Source organism: Ictidomys tridecemlineatus, chromosome 5 (assembly GCF_052094955.1).
Source record: "Ictidomys tridecemlineatus isolate mIctTri1 chromosome 5, mIctTri1.hap1, whole genome shotgun sequence".
In the NCBI taxonomy this organism is placed as follows: domain Eukaryota; kingdom Metazoa; phylum Chordata; class Mammalia; order Rodentia; family Sciuridae; genus Ictidomys; species Ictidomys tridecemlineatus.
In genome coordinates this window covers 191,197,582-191,216,986 of record NC_135481.1, presented here as the reverse complement: position 1 = coordinate 191,216,986, position 19,405 = coordinate 191,197,582, and the positions used below count along the sequence as shown (strand labels likewise).

Below are 19,405 nucleotides of genomic sequence, written 5' to 3'. Positions count from 1 at the left end.
AGGGCTTTGGCAGCGCAGGGAGGCCGTGGGGGCGCAGGCGTACCCAGCTGTGCCCTCCAGCCACACCGCAGCAGGCCCTGGGACTCGGGGGACGCTGAGGTAGGAGCTGCACCCCGACCGGGCGCAATGAGGAGGCCACCAGGCTGGACCTCAGGCCGGCTCCTGCGACTCATCCAGGCCCACGCTCCTTCACTACTTTATGGCGGGCTTTTGCTCCTGGGAAACCGGAAATAGACAAAACAGTCTTTCCAGAAGCCAGACCCAAATCCTGGCCAGGGCACTAGGCCTCACCTGTGCAGTGGGGACAACGCGTTGCTCCCCTCCAAACATCGGCCTGGCACACACATGGCGGTGACTCAGATGCCACCAGCCCCACTCCCTCTGCACGCTGCCTGTTCCTAAGCAGCCCTTCCTTTATCTAATTCCTCGGTCTCCTTTGACAACTGGGTGATTTTTTTTTTTTTTTTGGCGTGCGGTTAGCACATTTTGTTGACATATTTTTACAAAGACCAAGCCGGCCTGTCCTCTTAAAAATATTTTAAGAGATTATGTTTTGTTCCCACTTGTTTTGAGGAGTAACTTGGACATCCCTGCCAGAGTTGAAACTCTGAAAGGCAAATGAGGATAAGAGGACCATCTTTCCTGAACTTCTTCCAGAAGAAAGAAAAGGCAATTAAAAATTAAGACGCTGGGCTTTTAAGAACCAAGAACCATCCTGCTAAGTATTTTCTTATCACTTCCTGTTCCCCTCTCCCTCCCATAAACACACAAGTCCTGTCCCCCCCCCCCCCGCCATTAAAAAAAAAAATCTGTCACATTAATTTCTCCAAATCAATACGGTTGGAGGAAACAAAGCATGCTGTAAACAGAAATAAGCAGTTTTCTTCAAAGTCGACAAATAAAAACAGCGTGTCCCCAAGGCAACAAAGTAGAATTTGGCTAAAATGGCTCTGCCTTAATCCTCTGCCACCAGGCTGTGGGGCTGCGTTTACAGGAAACCCTTGCACCAGAAGTTTGCCTCGAGTTTTCAACCGGTTTTCCAACTTCTGCATCATCAACAGATAGAGACAAATAGAATATTCTGCTTAAAAAAAAAAAAAAAAAAAAAAAAAAGGAAAGGAAAGGCAGGGGCGAGAGCGGCGGAGGGAGGGGAGAGCGCGGACCTGTGCGCGGCACCTCCTGCAGATGCGCGGGGCGGGCGCCCCTCCCCCTCCCCCTCCGCGCGGGCTTCCCGGGGTGGAAACTCGCAGCACCACGTTTTCAGCGGGTTTCCTGGTTGAATCCGAGTGACTTGGTGCCGGTTTGGCAGTGTGCGCATGCCATGTTTTTACAGCTATAGAAAATGTGTATTTATTTATTCCGAGGTGATCGTGACCATGTGACAAACCTAAGTCAGCCTCTTGCAGCCCATGATTTATAGCAGCTCTGAAAAGCACTGCCTCGGAGCAGTTTAATAGGGGCTCTCTCGCCCTTTGTAAGTGGAAGTGTAAATTGGTACAGTCCTTTTGTAAACAACTCGGTAAGACGAGTCAAGGGCCTTACAAATGCTCCCGCGCTGGGCTGCGGCAATAACACTCGTGGAATCGCCAGGGGAAGCAGCCCTCCCGCAGGAGAAGGCGCTGTGAGCAGAGATGCACCGCAAGGAGGTTAGCACAGGAGGGGGAAAGGAGCGCTCGCCATACAAGTATGGAGACAAGGAAGGAATGTCAATCACGGGGTATCCCCACACTGCTGCACACAGCCATGTTGAAACTAGAACTTCATTTTTCACGTTTTGGAAAATGTGCCCCTGGGAAGTAGTTATAATAGCACATGGAAAGGCCAAGATGCAAAATGGTATTTCTATATAAATTCCAAATCTCTTTGTGGGTAAGTGAAAAGGTAGGACATAGGTACACATGAAAATATTAAAATTGGTTTTTCTTATCAGGGAAATTTTAGTACGAACTGGCTGAATATTATGGGATAACAAGAAACTTACTGTTAATTTCATTAGCTGTAATAATGGCCATATGGATTATTACAGAATTATGTGTGTGTGTATATATACATATATATATAAATTTTATATATAATTATATATATAATACATATATACACACTTTTTATATAATTATATATATATAATACATACACACACACACACTTTTTAGAGTGGTACACTGAATATGTGATATATAATATATACATACTTTTTAGAGAAGCATATTTAACCTTAAAAGAGAAGAATGATGTGATATATTCGAATTTATAATACTTTAGCAAAGAAAAAAAAAAGAATTGAAGCAAATGTGGTTAACATCCTGAAATTATAGAACTGGACGTTGTGAAACTATTTTACTAGTTTCTCTACCTTTCACAGACCTTTTAAAAGTTTTTATAAACATTTTTAAATGGTTATTTCCCAATAGAGGCATATGCATGACCTTTTCTATACTTCCTATTTTCTCTAATTATTCTCTCTACTCTGCCTGTACTACCTTTGAAATCAAACACATTAACATGTATTTTACTAAAAGAAATGAGAAGAGGAAGAGCCAGCAGTGCCACAGAGATGTTTTTATTGCTGTGTAATTCTGGCGAATCCTAAGAATGCTCTGATAAGCCTGTGTACCTTAAAATGCAAGCTAGTAAATGACCCATTCCTCCTTTGGACTAGCACCCTGCCATCTGAGGCTACGCTGTAAATACGATCAGCTGATAAAAAGCCCAGCTGCAAGAACCATTTTAAAGATTAGAAACCATTCAAACACACACACACCACCTCCTGCCCCATAAATGTGAGGTGGTTCAGAGACTCTGGTTTTCTTTCTAAAGTTCTTGCAATAACCATGTAAGCAGCAAGCAGGGCAGAGTTGTACATACCGCCACGCTGACTCAGAAGGACGGGTTCCACATTCCTTAATTAGCAGCATCAGAAGAGCTCCACTTCCGGCATGGAGTTCCCATTTCATCCTCCACCCAGCGGGCTCCACACATCCCACAGGTTCATATAGAGGCTTTTTATAAAGTCTAGAGACAGTGTAATTTAGCTTGTTTCACTTTGCTTTGTTTTATTCTGTATTATTTTATTGTACTCCATCCTAACGAATCATACTGTCTGCAAGGCGAAAATGAGAGTGATCAGATTTTGTACATTCTATTTGCTTCCAGACCCAGGGACATGCTGTGTATCTTGAGATCCCAGGCAGGATGCATGAACACTTCACCAACTTGAAAACACAGCTTTCTCAGTTATTCATAAAGATTCACAATAAAGGGCAAGAAGTTGTTGTTTAGTTTGTTGATGTTTGTTTTAGTACCAGTTACTGGAAATAAGTTTATAATTTATATTAAAGTTCTCTGGTAAAACTCCTATGGTCACAGAGCCTGAGGAAGGCTTCCAAACCAGACCACACATGTCCAATATGATGGATTTGATGAGGTTTGAAAAGGCTGTGGCAGGCAGTGCCATGGCAACTTAATAGAAATGTTAAATTCTCAGGAAATATTTTCTCCTTGTAAATATTGCACCTAACCGTTGTAACAGTTTTTTTACTTTGAACTTCAGAAGTCTTAAAGAAATGTAAAATAATCCTAAACAGGCAATTGACAGATTTGACAATTCTTTTTTGTAAACTATTTGAAAAAACACACTGAAGGACACTAAATTTGTACTTCTATGCACTGTTCTATTTCTTCTCCTTAATCCTGTCTGCCTTAAACTATATCTTTTCAAAGAATTCTCTTTGACCACCAGACTCATATTTGATTAAGTACCTTAGCTGTAATAAGAAGATGGATACTTAAAAGCCCATAAGCAAAAAGGACAAGAAATGCATGTTAAAAACTCACATTCTTATTTTTATAATACCTTTATTTTATTTATATATTTTTATGCTGAGGATCGAATGCAGGGCCTCACACATGCTAAGCAGGCGCTCCACAACTGAGCTACACCTCCAGCCCCAAAACTCACAGTCTTATATTTCCAAGAAAAAGAAAAGTTTTCCTTAGTGGCAAAAGTGTCCTAGAGGTCTAAGAGGGAGCATGGAGGGTGTATTTAGGAATTTTATTTCTTCTAAAGACATTTCTGGCATTTGAGAACTTGTACAGATATTTAGTGGGACAGACCAACCCCTGACTGGGTCTCTTGAGAATAAGAACCCTTCTTTCTGAACTCAGAGAGTTATGAATTCTAATAATACATGGTAAGTACAATAAGAAACATATTTGAGCTGGGTGTGGTGGCACACGTCTGTAATTCCAGCAATTCAGGAGGCTGAGGCAAGAGGATGACAAGTTCAAGGCTAGCCTCAGCAACATAGTGAAGCCCTAAGCAGCTCAGTGAGACCCTATCTCAAAATAAAAAGTAAAAAAAGAGCTGGGGATGTGGCTCAGTGGTTGAGGGCCCCTGAGTGCCAAAGAAAAAATATACATATATTTTTATATGTATGATATATATTATATATAATATTAGATATATAATAATTTATAATATTATATACAATATATTGTTTATATATAAAAAATTTATATACACACACACACACATTGAGGCAGGAGGAACACTTGAACCCAGGAGTTGGAAATGAGTCTGGGCAACACTGTCAGGTACAAGTCCATCTTGAAAAGAAGAGGGCAAGAGAGGGAAGAAAGAAGAGAAAAAAATAAAAGGTTGAAGGCATATGGCAAAATACTATAAGTCCCATAGGGAAACAATAACATTTTAACTTGTTATGATTCAAACCTTCCAGGATGGGGGTGTAGCTCAGTGGTAGAGCATTGCTTAGCATGCACAAGGCAAATAATAATAATAATAAATTTAAGTCTTCTGTAGCCTGAGACACCAAGGCATCCACAGTGTCAATATGTTCTGTTGTGTTCTGTTTATACAAAATCCAGTGTGGATGGTGCTCACCGGAAGGGACTCCATCAGTGGGCTGAAATAATCTTAGCACGGTTGTCTCGGTTTGGGTTCAAGCACTGCTTGTTTGTACCACGGTTGCTGCTGTTGCAGAACTGTTAGATAGAGGCCTGCGAGGCCTCCTGGCCTTGGTGATATTTCTTCACCTATCAGCGGATCATTTCTTGGAGTATTTCCTTAGTCATAGACCGGCCGTTTATTGGGATGTTATAAGTAGGAACTATATTTGAAGATAACAAATGGTTATTTAAACAGAATTCAAAAAAATATATATACTCTTTCTTTTTCAGAGACCGAGATGTTTTTTTTTGTTTGTTTTGTTTTTACTATTTTCTGATTCTTAAACTTTTAGCTGTCTTTTCAAAGTAGAGGCCTGATTTTTTAAAATCTTTCCTGTGACATTTGAACATTTAAATCTTTTGAAAACATTTACATTTTCTGACCAGCTGACGCTTAATATCTTCTACATTTCCTAAGATTGAGAAAATAGGAAAAAGCTAGAGAGATTTGGCAACCAATTATGTAATAATCTGGCAAGGAAATTCTTGAGTAAGAGTATATGGGTTTTAATTTATTGGACATTTGAAAGCAATTAAATTTTTTTTTTCTTCCAAACTTATCCTTATGCTTTTTAAAGCACATACAGGCATACAACCAAAACTATCATTACAGGTACACATGAATCATTTAACTGATTAAGCCAGGAAAATACCACCAGAAGTCTTTAGCATGTTAAGGTATAGTGTCTGTAGCCCATTTGCAGGTTTATTGTAGGTGTCAAGACTGGCTCTTTAAGAAAATCTAATCTAATCCTCAATATTCCATTTTTGTTTTGGATTACTGAGGATTAAATTCAGGGGCACCTAACTGATGAGCCACACCCCCAGCCCTTTTTATTTTTTACTTACAGACAGGGCCTCACTGAGTTGTTTAAGGCCTCACTAAATTACTGAGGCTGGCTTTGAACTCATGGTCCTCCTTCCTCAGCCTCCTGACCTACTGAGAACACAGGCACATGGCACCCAGTTAATCCTCAGTATTCTAATTGAATAATTATTGACCCCATACAGAATGTCCTGCACAGGGCTAAAAATACCACCCCCCAGCTGGGCCTGGTGGTGCTTGCCTGTAATCCCAACAATTTGGCATGCTGAGGCAAGAGGATCACAAGTTCGAAGCCAGCCTGGAAAATTTAGCAAAACTCTTTCTCAAAATAAAAAATACAAAGGGCTGAGGATTTAGCTTGGTGGTAAATCTCCCCTGGGTTTAATCTCTAATACAAAAAAAAAAAAAAAAAAAAAAAACCTTTAAAGTCACTCAGGAAAGATTAAAGGACACACTCTAGTATGCCATGTGTAAGTCTTAAGAATTACACTTTTTTTTTTAATGATTAGAAATCCTTATTATTGCAGAACATTTGAAAACTGCACAAAACACCCCCAAATCCAACATATTAATGCTTGTGGGTTATTTTAAATGGCATAGTACTTTCTAATACCTAACTTGTTTTCACCTGATAATTTACCATAATTATTATTTTCAGGTGTTAAAAATAATTCAGGGGCTGGGGGTGCTGCCCAGTGGTACAAACACTTGCCCAGCATGTGTGAGACCCTGGGTTCCATCCCAGGACCACCACCAAAATGATGATGACGGTGATGATGATGAAAACTCCCTCAATCCTGTCTTGCTTTTATTTCTCTTGTAAAATTTTATAAAATGCAGATCCTATAGAGGATCCCTACCCCCAACTCCTCTTGGTTGGGCAGAACCGAGCAGAATACCTCTGAAAAGTGGGGGTATGGAAGGGGTTTATTGACAAGTGAATTAAAGACCTGGTAAGTAAAAAATACCACACTAGTATCTGAAAGTTTTAAAATTTCATATTTTAAGATATTTCTTAAATATGTATTTTAAGATATTTTGGGGAAAAAAACATTCAGGAATAGAGTCCACAAAAGGTGTTCACATTGTAATGGAAAACCAGATTGAAAGTCTTCACTTTGGTTGCAATGGTGACCTCAAGAGATGGGACAGGCTCTGCACAGTGTGAGAAACTGGCTTTTCTGCATGGGAATCGTGTTTTGTTTTTGTTTTTGTTTTGTGGTGCTGGGCTCCAACCCAGGGCCTCTTGAATGCTAGGCCAGGGCTCAGCCACTCAGAAACTTATATTAACTTCATAAAAAAATATAAAAGGAGCTGGGAGTGGTAGCAGTTTGTAATCCCAGCAGCTCAGGAGGCTGAGGCAAGATCACAAGTTTGAGACCAGGTTCTCCAACTTAGTGAGACCCTGCCTCAAAATAAAAAATAAAGGGTTTAGGGGGCTGGGATATAGCTCAGTTGGTAGAGTGCTTGCTTCCAATGCACAAGGTGCTGGGAATTGAACCCAGCACCATTAAATAAACAAACAAACAAACAAACAAATAAATAAATAAATAAAGGGCTTAGTCCCTGGTCTTGATCCTTAGTACAGCAACACATACCTCTATATAATGCCATCAGGGGACCAAGCCTATCACATAGGAAACATTATCACCTCTGTCAGTACATAAGGCTCTTAACACCTCTCCCTTCTCTCACTTTCTACTTAAGAATCAAACTTTGGGGTGGGAGGGCACAATAACCAAAAGTAGGGCACCTGCCCCCTTTCATCCCCAGTAAATTCTGAGATGTCTTGACCACACTTCAGAACTAGATGACCCAACCATATAAAACAAGCATCTCAAAAAGTTTATGCAAAGACACGATTTATAGTTTCTTCTCCAAACTTTTCTCCCTCCCTCCTTTGGACATGGTGAACCTGGAGGAGGGCCAATCGGCTCCTGAGACATGGATTGCTGCAGGGCTAAGCAAGAGAAGCCATCACCGGCACCAGGCAAAGGGGGTTTGGGGGGGGGGGCGTCTCCTAAGACAGCCCAGGAATCTCTCTGGAACAGACCCTGCCTGCTGATGGGCTCTGGATGGAGTCTTCACACGTGACAGCGCAAGTGATTAGCTTTGTTAGTTAGTTTCTGAATGGATTAATTTAAATCCACTCTCCCGCTGCATAAGTATGAACTTTGCTCATCTTGTTATGTCCTTGGAATATTTCCACTTTACAAGAATGAGCAGTTGCTTAGGAGCACATTTCCTTCAGGACACAACACGGATAGTATGTATTCACAGATGTAAAACAACAACAACAACAAAAAAAAAACAACTTGAATTTTTCTCTGAAAATGATAAACATTGATTCTGGTTTTAATTCATGGGATTAAACGTTGCAAGGTCAGTAATTTGATATCCAGGGTGAGAATATAAGATGAGTGTCTCTTTTCTTTGGCTCTTCCTATCCTGTTTAAATCTGGCTGTTTGTCTGACTTAGAGAAAGAGCCAGAGACCATGCTATGCTGAGCCCTGAACCAAAGCAGGGCAACTCCTGTGAGTAGAGTAGCAACAGTGTCAGCCCTGACCTAACACAACAGGAGTAAAAAAAAAAAAAAAAGGCTTGATTGCGACATTTTCTGGGTAAGATGACCTGAGGCTAGCTGTGTGTTTGTGCTCCTCGTTTGAGAAAATGTTTTCCACGCGTTTTGGATTCTCCTATATTCAGCATTTTCTGCTTGAGAACTGTTTCCTCTTCTTATGAGATTGTATTTTGAGAACATTTGGTGAAAGTTGGGATTTTTTTTTCCTTCCTCCTTCTCCCCCCCCTCCCCTTCTGCTTTAAAAACAAGATAAGCCTGTATGCAAATAATGTTCCTGTAACCTCAGTAACATTCTCAACTTCATTTATTGAATTACAGAATCAGCCTTGATCCCACGAAGTTCTATTTGCATACCTTTAACATTAGAAACATTTAATTCCATTATTGAGTCATTAGAGATATCTCCTGAGTTTGCAGCTCTGAAGCTGGATTCAGCTGTTCTAAGGCTGGAAGAACCAACATCTCCTGGATTAAAGCTTCAGGATTGTTTATGTGCAGAGAGTCAAAGGGACAGAGCGAGGCTTTCTTGATATTCTAAAATGGAAATGAGGGTGGAGATACGGCTCAATCGGTTGGGGGTGGGGATCAATTCCCAGCACTGCTAAAAGAATAAAATAAAATTGACATGTGCTCCAATGAATTTAAGGCAATGTTTGAAATAGATTTAGTTAAGCATTTTTTTTTTTTTATCCATTAAAGGAATGTACAGTAGGACTGTCTGGTTCTAACAAGAAGAAAGGACAAGCTACCCCACTCTCGTGCCGAATAAAACTAGTTTCTTGAAAAAAGAGTAACAGCATTGTTGCTGAATAGTTTTAAAAGGAAAAACCAAAAGAAGAAGGGGAGGGGGGAGAAAGAGAGAGAGAAAGACAACCTCAAGGCTTTTCTCAGAAAGGACAGGAAGCCCAAGGAGGAAGTGTGTGACAGTTTATTTTTCAACAAGTCCACGTTATCAAGTGAATGAAATTCCTCTGGAAGCTATAAAAATGAAAGCTGGAGGGTAGCTTTGTTCAGAGAGCTTGAAAAACTCCTCAGTGTTTAGAACGTTTTCAGAGCCGAGTTATTCATGAAAGCCAATTATTACACTTTTCCAAAAGGAAACACTGAGTCATTCATGAAATGATCTAAGATTTCGAAACTTGCTTACACCATTTTCTTTTCCCTCCTCCTTCCCTACCTGTGCCAAAAAGCAGGCTCAGAAAAGCCAACTAGTAACCAACCAACCGGGGCCATCATCCAGGGAGCCCGCACCAAATTAGCTCAGGGCTGGAGAGATTTAACAGACTCCTGCTGCCCCCCGCGGGTAGGGTGCTCCCAGGGTGGCCAGCTCAGAGAGCCTCCCCGGCCGGCCGTGCCCAAGTCCAGAGTGGAGGGGTTTGTCCCCACCTCTGGAGGGCCTGTGATTAACTAGTTCTGGCACAGTAATTATTTGGCCATACCCCTGGCTGGCCTCCAAGTTTCATGTGGAACTGCAGTTGGGCGTGGGCCCCCAGATAGGCTGGCCTGTGTTCCTAGGAGGCATTACATATTTACAGCCCCAGCCCCACAGAATTTGGCCCGAGATGGAATACAGATGAGAAGGAGTTTGGCTAGGAAATGCTGACTTCTCGATGCATTTATCATTAAGTGTGTGAGCTGGGTGCCTTGAACTGCAGCCAAAAGCCAGGGAACAAATGTTTGTGTCACGCATAAACTGTGAGTGTGGTGGCTTTAACCTGGGGACGGCTTCATCCTGTCTCTTCCCTGCAGATGGGGAGGGGTTTCTAGGTACTTATCTTGAAAACATAATTTTAGGTAAATTCACCTAAGGTTAGACCACCGAGGCTTCGAGCTAGGCCATTAGTGGAAGCCGCTCATTTCATCTTTACAAACAACTGTAAGTCTGTGTAGATAAATAGTGTAGACAAGGAAACAATGTTTTGATCCAAACAATACAGAAAAGCTTGGAAGTATGCCTCCTTCACAGAGCACCTTATGTTTGCATTGTGCGGTTAAAACGATTTTACAGATACTTCTATCTTAAAGGGACTCTGGGAGGCAGAGAGGGGAAATGGAGATTAGGGAAGGGTGGCTCAGGAGACCAGGGCCTTGCCAAGGTCACACAGCCCTCCCATGGCCCAGCTCACACTCAGGGCCCTTCTGCTCCAGTCCTGCCCTGGGAAACTGGGTCTGGGGGTTCCCTCTGCAGGGGTGTGTGGGGGAGGCAGCCCCAAACTCCTAGGCTTTGCTTTTTTACCTTAAACCTGTGCTTTTAACTCCTGGAACTCTAAAGGCACATTCGCATCTGTCTCTGTACCCTATCTTGAAGATCCAGGTCCTCTTGGCAACAGGGAAAGTACCTGTTTGAGAAGGAAGTGATCAGGAGCCTAGGGCTGGCGTAAAATGGCTTCCTCTGATCTTCTTCTGGTATTGTTTCATCCCAACTCCTCCCCCAAATCCCAGATTGAACCTTTCCCGTTCACTAAGGTCAGCAAGGATCACCAGTGATTTCTCATTTCCTTTGTGTGTATGTTACTTTCCACGTTTTACACAAGGATAGAGGGTTGGTTTTTTTCCCTTTGTGTGTTTGCCCTATTAGGGAAAAACTACTTTAAAAACTGTGTTACCACTTCTGGGTAATTTGCCTGGTGTGGCTCACCCAGGGGGTGGCGATTACCAGCCCTGCAGAGCCCTGTGACAGGCAGGAGGCTGTGCCTGGGACTCGGTGACCAGGAATACACCTGGGCGACACTGGCTAAGGGTGAGGACACCCAGGAGCCCTGGCAGGTCCCAGGTCCCGTCCCAGGCCTACAGTCTCTAGGAGAAGCACGCTGGTGGGAGGACACGGCTCATGACTCAGCTAAGTCCCTGGCTCAGCCCGCCTGCTGCTGCCGGGCTGGGAGGAGCCCACATTTTTCTCTCCCTTCCTGGCATCTTCTCTAGGCCCAAGAGTTGTCTCCTGTGAACGATTTCATTTTCAAAATATGTCAAAGGAAACTTTGTTCTTGAGTCCATGATTTCCTCCCCCACTGGCTACAAATCCCTCCCTCTGGAGCCTGGTTTGCTTATCTGCTACTTGCAGAGCAGTGGCCATTTTGGGGCAGGGGCAGCTGAAGGCAGCTGACGTCATGATCACGGCAAACATTATACACGGCACCCACCACGTCCCCACGCACGTCCCGAGAGCCCCAGTGTATCCACCTCAGAATCTCACTGCAGCCAGGCAGACTAGACGCAGGGAGTATCCCCATTCACAGAGGAGGAGACCAGGCACAGAAATATTAACTAACCTGCCCCACATCACACAGCTAAGCCAGGCTCTGCACCACCGATCTTTGCTGCCTCCAGCTATTCACACAGCCTGCAAACCTCCAGTGGAATCTGCAAGCTGGGATTAGCTCAATGACCCCTGTCCTAGAGGCTGAATTTTTTTTTTTTTCCCCTAACCTCAGAAGTGTAGGTGAAAGTCAGGGAGTCTCACTACCAAGACAGATTGAATAGAAAATTGGAGCCCACTGAAAACACAAAGGTGTGTGACCTACTCTGCGCCAACGCCTTATTTTTACTCCTTGATACTTCCTGCAAATCTAAGAGCCAGATCTGTTTGTACATCACAGACACAGCAGCTTCCAAGCCAGGTCAGCTTAGCCAGAAAGTCCAACTTACACTTCAGAGTCGGTGTTAGATGGTTTTGGATAAATAAGTTTATTTCAATCCATTTTCACTGTTTATAAAACTTAAACCATAAAAAGTTACACCATGGAGGAATGTCTTAACTAGCTGAAGGACTCAGAGTTTCCATCTTAAAAAGCAGCAATAGGACTGACTGAGGCTGAGGCTCAGTGGCAGAGTGCTCGCCTAGCACAGGGGAGACACTGGGTTTCATCCCCCGCCCCACATAAAACAATAAACAAATAAAATAAAGGTATTGTATCCATCTACAATCAAAAAAGGTATCTAAAAACCAAAAAGCAAAATAGAAACAAAACACAAACATAACAAAGCAAACAAGTTAGATACAGCCATCATGGGGGATAGATATTTTTGCTTCATTACATTTTGTAGTTACTCAGCCACAAATAAAAGTTGTTCACTTTTTATATATTTTAAATATATATATATAAAACATATTTGCATGGATATATGACTATTTACGCTTTTTAAGATATTTTTTTCCCTTTCTTTCTTTCTTTCTTTTCTTTTCTTTTCTTTTTTTTTTTTTTTTTGTGTGTGTAAGCGCTACTAAAGATTGAACCCAGGGCATTTTATCACTGAGCTACATCTTCAGCCCTTGTTATTCTCCTGCCTCAGCCTCCTGAGTTGCTAGGATCACAGGCCTGGGCCACCACCACCACAGTTGAGTTGAGAAATGTTTTTCAATCTTTAATTACGTGTATTATGGAGCTGGACACGGTGGCCCACACCTGAATCGGCACACACCTATACCAGCCCCAGAGAATGATATAGGAGGATCTCAAGTTCGAGGCCAGCCTCAGCCACGTGGCAAGCTCCTAAGCAACTTAGTGAGACTGTCTCAAAATAAATTAAAAAAAAAAAAAAAAAAAAAGAAAAGAAAAAAAAAAAAAGGACTGGGGATGTGGCTCAGTGATAAAGCACCCTGGTTCAATCCCTCGAACACTAAATTAATTAAATCATTTATTATGTATAAATGGTAAATATGTCATTTAATTTTTTTTGATTTTATTGTTTATTTGTTGATAGAATTTATTTCATTTATTTATTTATGGTGCTGAGAATCGAATTCAGTTCCTCACACATGCTAGGCAAGCTCTCTACCGCTGAGCCGCCACCCCAGCCCCCTAAATATGCCTTTTTTTTATGAAACAAGATTGGATATCAATAAGCTAAACTGCCCATAGGAAAAAAAAAATATCTCTTTTCATGGGAGAATTCATGGTTTTTCAATGTCCTCATTCTGAACCCAAATAATCATTCATGATGAAATAGAAGCACAATTAAGTTTTACCCACATGGACTTCATAACATTCCTTAGAAGCTTCTTTTTTGGACCAAATCCCTAATAACCAGTTCTGTTCAGATGATTTATTTCTTCCTCCTTCTAAAGGGGAAGTGGAAATTAAAAGGCACAGTTTTTACACACACACACACACACACACACACAAACGCACACACAAACGCACACACAAAGTTTTTTTTTGTTTTTTGTTTTTTAACGCAGCATGCACTACATGGAGAGTACTGCAGTGCAATTCTAACTAGAGGAAGAAAAATTGTTTCTGGGACATAATGAAAGAACCCAGCCCGATGCGGGTTGTTAGCATGGTTGCTCAATGCCCAGGAGCCGGGCAAGTGCCTAGACAGGCAGAGCTGGACACCGCCCTGTAACCAGCGGGTGGAAGACCAGGAGGCTCTCATCTTACAACGCAGTGTCAGCACCACCAGAGGGGGTTTACATGATTTTATTGTAGGAAAGAGTTCAGTGGCTGCCAGGTGCACATGTCTGCAATGCCCACAGCTCGGGAGGCTGAGGCAGGAAGTTCTCTTGAGCCCAGGAATTTGAGGGCAGTCTAAGCAACACAGTAAAATCCTGTCTCCGAAAAATAAACAAATAAAAGAGCCCTGTTTCCTCCTCATGAAAAATAAATTTGGAGGCAGTTAATCAAGGATGTTCCATGCAACCAGGAACCGGACTCCTTCCTTCTTCCTGTCACAACATCATTTCATCCAGCTTATGCCTCATAATCCAACATGGCTGCTGAGGCTCCACCTACCAGACTATATTGCAACAAGCAGAAAGAATAGTTGGAGATCAGAAGAAAAGATGTGCCTCTTTAAAGGCATTTTTTTTTTTTTTTGGTCGGGGGCGGGGGGTGGGGACAGGACTGGAGATCAAACCACTCTACCAGTGAGCCACATCCCCAGTCTAAAGACACTTTCGCTTTTTTTTTTTTTTTTTGGTACTGGGGATTGAACTCAGGGGCACTCAACTACAGATCCACATCCCCAGCCCTATTTTATTTAAAGACAAGGTCTCACTGAGCTGCTCAGTGTCTTGCTGTTGCTGAGGCTGACTTTGAACTTGTGATCCTCCTGCCTCAACCTCCTGAGCTGCTGGGATTGCAGGTGTGCACCACCGCGCCCAGCTAAAGACACTTTCAAGAAGTCAAATACGCCATTTCTTACAAATATTGCAGAATGGTGTCATGTGGCTATTCTTGGGACTAGGAAATCTTGGAAACATGCCTTGTTGCCTGCGTGGCACGCAGCCTCTCAAGACGGGGGCTTTATAGCTGAGGAGGAAGAGAAGACACAGGGTAACCAGTGGCCCCTGACCTGGCAGCCAGTTTTCAATAGTTATTTTTTAGTTATAGTTGAACACAATATCTTTATTTTATCTATTTATTTTTATGTGGTGCCTGAGGATTGAACCTAGGTCCTGGCAAGTGCTAGGCAAGTGCTCTACCGCTGAGCCACACCCCAGCTTCCCCACCCCGCCTTTTTAAAAATTTTTTAATTTTTATTATGAACACTTTTAAGCAAATACAAAAGTAGAGAGAAGAACAGAATAAATCTCCATCCACTGTCTCAGTCCATTTTATTCTGCTGTAACAGAATATCTGAGATGGGGGAACTTATAAAGAACATAGGTTATTAGCTGGGGACAGTGGCCCACACCTGTAATCCCAACAACTCAGGAGGCTGAGGCAGGAGGATCGCAGATTTGAGGCCAGTCTGTGTACTTAGCAAGATTCTGTTTCAATGGGCTGCGATGTGGCTCAAGTGGTAGCATGCTCGCCTGGCATGCGTGCGGCCCGGGTTCGATCCTCAGCACCACATACAAAGAACGATGTTGTGTCCGCCAAAAAATAAAATTAATATTAAAAAAAAAAAAAGATTCTGTTTCAAGATAAAAATTTAAAAAAAGCTGAGAATGTAGCTCAGTGGTCGAACCCCCCAGGGTTCTATCCCCACTAAAGCCCCTGTTCCCTGCTCCAGCAAAATACTCTATTTGCAAATACAGGTGATAGGACTCCTGTGCCAACCCCTGGAACTGAGAGCAGCTCTACCCCTGAGCTACAGCTCTAGTCCTTACTTTATTTTTTATTTTGAGACAGGTTTTCACTAACTTGCTGAGGTTTGCTTTGAACTTGCAATTCGCCTGCCTGGGCCTCCAGAGTAGCAGGAATTATAAGTGTGCACTACTATAATGCCAGCTGCTGCCAGCCCTCGAGATGGGCAGGAATCCATTCAGGAGGGGAAGCCCTCAAGACCCAGCCGCCTCCAACACTGCAGCATGGGGTCAGGTTTCCAACAGTGCTACTGGGGAGGGGGCATTCAAACCACTGCACCTACCCATTGTACAGTTTAATAATGGTCAACTCATGATCCCCTGGTGTAGTGTGAACCCTACTCCAGCGTGCGCGTTCTCTCTCTCTGTACAGATCTATATCTATATAGATACAGATATAAATATACACGTATATCTCTATCTATCTATATATATATAGAGAATATATAGAGAGAGAGGAAACAATATATATAATATGTATATTTTGTGTTGGAGACTGAGCCAGTCTTGCTAAATTTCGTAAGGCCTCATTAAATTTCTGAGGCTGATTTTTTTTTTTTTAAAGAGAGAGTGAGAGGCAGTGAGAGAGAGAGAGAGAGAGAATTTTAATATTTATTTTTTAGTTCTCGGCGGACACAACATCTTTGTTGGTATGTGGTGCTGAGGATCGAACCCGGGCCGCACGCATGCCAGGCGAGCGCGCTACCGCTTGAGCCACATCCCCAGCCCCTCTGAGGCTGATTTTGAACTTGTGATCCTCCTGCCTCAGTCTCCCGAGTGGCTGGGAATCCTGGTGACTATCATCTAGATGAAATTTCTAGATACGATAAAATTTTATTCACTGACACTTTAGTATCTCTAAAAGATACGGACTTTGTTGTTGTTGTTACCTGGAATTGAACCCAGGGGTGCTATTCCACTGAGCTACCTCCCCAGTCCTTTTTATTTTGTTATTTTGAGATGGTCTCCAACTTGTGATCCTCCTGCCTCAAGCTGCTGGGACCATAGGCATGCCCCGCTGTGCCACTGCACCCGGTTTAAGGACTCCTTTTAAAAGCATAATCACAGTCAGGGCTGGTGGCACAAACTGTAATCCCAGCCACTGGGGAGACTGAGGCAGGAAGATCTCAGGTTTGAAGCCAGCCTCAGCAAGTTCGTAAGACCTTGTTTCAAAATAAGAATTAAAAGGGCTGGGGATGTAACTGAGTGGTAAAAGTTTCCCTGGATTCAGTCCCCAGTGGCGGGGCGGTGGGGGGGGGAGGTCTATCCTTTTCACACCTCACAAAATAAGCAGTGGGTCTTGAATGTCATCAATGATATTGCCAGCGTTTAAATTTCCCAGATGGTTTCCTGGATTTGTTAAAAATTTATTTGTTAAGAATAAGAGTCCAGGGGCTGGGGCTGGGGCTCAGTGGTAGAGCACTTCTAGTCATTATTTGGGGAAAATGGAACAATGCTATTTTTAAATGTATTATTATTATTATTTTAGTACCAGGGATTGGACCCAGGTATGTCTAACCGCTGAGCCACATCCCCAGCCCTGTTTGTTTATTGTTTATTTGGAGACAGAGTCTTGTTAAGTTGCTTAGGGCCTTGACAAGTTGCTGAGGCTGATCTTGAACTTGTGATCCTCTTGCCTCAGCCTCCTGGGTTGACTGATGTTAGTTTTTGCTGATCTATATATTATTACTTTTTGGCTTTTTTTTTTTTTTTTTTTTTGGTAGAAAAGATGCCTTTCTAATGAAAAAGAAGCTGTGGCTGCTATTTACTGCAGACACTGTGTCAAACTGTGTGGAGAGACTCACTCCTATTAGCTCAGGGAACCCATTTCCACACTGAGTAAGTAACTTGCCCAAGATCGCATGGAGGCCCTGTGTGGGACCTGGATTTGGTGTGTGTGTGTGTGTGTGTGTGTGTGTGTGTGTGTGTGTGTGTGTGGTGTGGGAACGGCACCCAGGGCTTTGTACATGGCAGGCAAGTGCCGCAGAACCTACCCAGCAGCTACCTTTATTCATTTATTTATTTACCTTTTTTTTTTTTTTTTGAAACAGGTCTCTAAATTGGGCAGACTGGCCTTGAATTTGTAATCCTCCTGCCTTGGCCTCCTGAGTAGTTGGGATTACGGGCGTGTTTCACCGTGCCCAGCCGATTTTTACATTTCTGTTTTATTTTATTGATATATTTTCTGTGCTGCTGGGAACTGAACCCAGGGCCACGGGGATGCTGGGTGAGCGCTGTTCCCCTGAGCTAGGCTCCTAGCCCTACCTTTTAAAACGATTGGGGAAAAGTCAAAGGAAGAATGTTGGATGACACCTGAACGTCACGTGAAGTCCCACTACAGTGTTCGTAGAGTTTTATGGGAACACAGAGTGTTTGTTGTTGCTTACGTATTGTCTGTGGTTGCTCTTCCCTGACAGCAGCGGAGCTGAGTAGTTGCAACAGAGAGCTGGTGGCCCACAATGCCTAAAAGATTTACATTTTGGCTCTTAGCAGAAAATGTTTGCTGACTCCTGCCATCAGGTATCAGTTGAAGAGACACCTGGAATAGGTAACAGAGCAGGTCTTGCATTTATCTGGGGGTATATCTAAGCAGATATCATAGCAGACGCAAAGGTCCTGTGGTAGGATCATGTCTGCTGTGTTCCTGGCAAGATAAGGAGCTCATTGTGATCAGTACAGAGTGGCAAGGCCAGAAAGCAGGGAGGGTCAGAAAACGCAGCATGTAAGGTAAGAGCTTTGGCTCCTACCCCAGGGAGATGGCAGCCATGGCAGTTTTGAAGTGACAGGTGATGTAGTCTAGCTGGGAGTTGAAGCTCTTTTTGTTTATTTTATTTGTTTTGGTTGATTGGTTGGTAGGTATTGGGGATTGAACCCATCACTGTCCCTTTTGAGACAGGATCTTGCTAAATTGTGGAGGCTGGTCTTGAACTTGTGATCCTCCTTCTTCTGCCTCCTAAGCTGGTATTACAGGCATGTGCCATTGCTCACTGATGGAACTATTTTAAGGACAGACCCAAGCTGGCTATGGTGGCATGTACCTGTAGTCCCGCCTACTTTAGAAATGAGGCAGGATAGCCAGGTACGGTGGTGCACGCCTGTAATCCCAGTGACTCAGGAGGCTGAGGCAGGAGGATTGCAAGTGGAAGACCAACCTTAGCAACTTAGCAAGGCCCTAAGCAACTCGGCAAGACCCGTCTCTAAATAGAATACAAGAAGGGCTGGGATGTGGCTCAGTGGTTAAGTGTTCCTGGGTTCAATCCTTGGTACCCCCCTGCCAAAAAAATAAATGATGGAGCAGGAGGACAGCCTGAGCCAGGAGCCTGAGGCCAGCCTGGGTGCATGGGAAGGCAAAGGAAGGCTGGGCGTGTCTTAGGGAGAGTGGTTCCCTCTCCAGCACCAGTGAGAAGCCGAGACACAGAATGAAAAAGAACAAATGGAAAAGGGGACAGATATGGCCTCGCCCTCGGGATTCTGGCCCCCTCTGAAGCAGAGTCAGCGGGGTTTTGCTGTGGAATGGACACAGGAGGAGGCAGTGGAGGCTAACTGAGGCTTTGAGGCTGAGCCAGTAAATCCTGAATTTCCTGGGTTGGGACTGGGAAGCCTGTGGAGGAGCGGGCTGGTGGGGGAGGCCGTGGTGCTCCTGGTGGGTGGCGCTGAGCTTGAGAACCTTCCGGGTGTCCAGAGAGGGCAGCTGTCCAGGGAGCTGCTGGACACGGGAGGTGACAATCAGGAAAGGCCCTGCTAGGGATGGACACCTGGGTGTCCTCATGGGGCCACCACACTGAAAACAGAGGCCGTGGCAATGGGTGGGAGGGAAAAGGGCAGCACTCGGGTGCCTGTCGCCCCTCCTGGCGACCCCCCAGGGGCCTGTCCCGTTTTCCTAGCAGAGTCCCCAGGAAGCACTCACCAGGTCCAGCCTTTCAGATCTAGTCCTGCCCATTTCCTCCTGGTCCAGCCCTGCTCACCGCCCTGCCCTTCCCTGCTCTGCCCTAACAGCCCAGG

The 19,405-nt window shown here is 43.6% G+C and overlaps 1 protein-coding gene and 1 long non-coding RNA gene across 2 annotated transcripts in view; one reads left to right on the top strand and one right to left on the bottom strand.

The window, feature by feature from the left end:
• The window catches only part of Znf217 (zinc finger protein 217), a 39,497-nt gene extending 36,535 nt beyond the window's left edge, over positions 1–2,962 (bottom strand). The window contains exon 1 of the mRNA XM_005325205.5: positions 2,866–2,962. The gene's annotated coding sequence lies outside the window, so the exon portion shown is untranslated. The remainder of the gene's footprint in view (positions 1–2,865) is intronic.
• LOC144378169 (uncharacterized) lies at positions 1,316–3,278 on the top strand. Its single transcript, XR_013439786.1, has 2 exons — positions 1,316–1,646; positions 3,154–3,278. It is a non-coding gene; the product is annotated as an uncharacterized LOC144378169 (long non-coding RNA).
• The last annotated feature ends 16,127 nt before the right edge of the window (positions 3,279–19,405 follow it).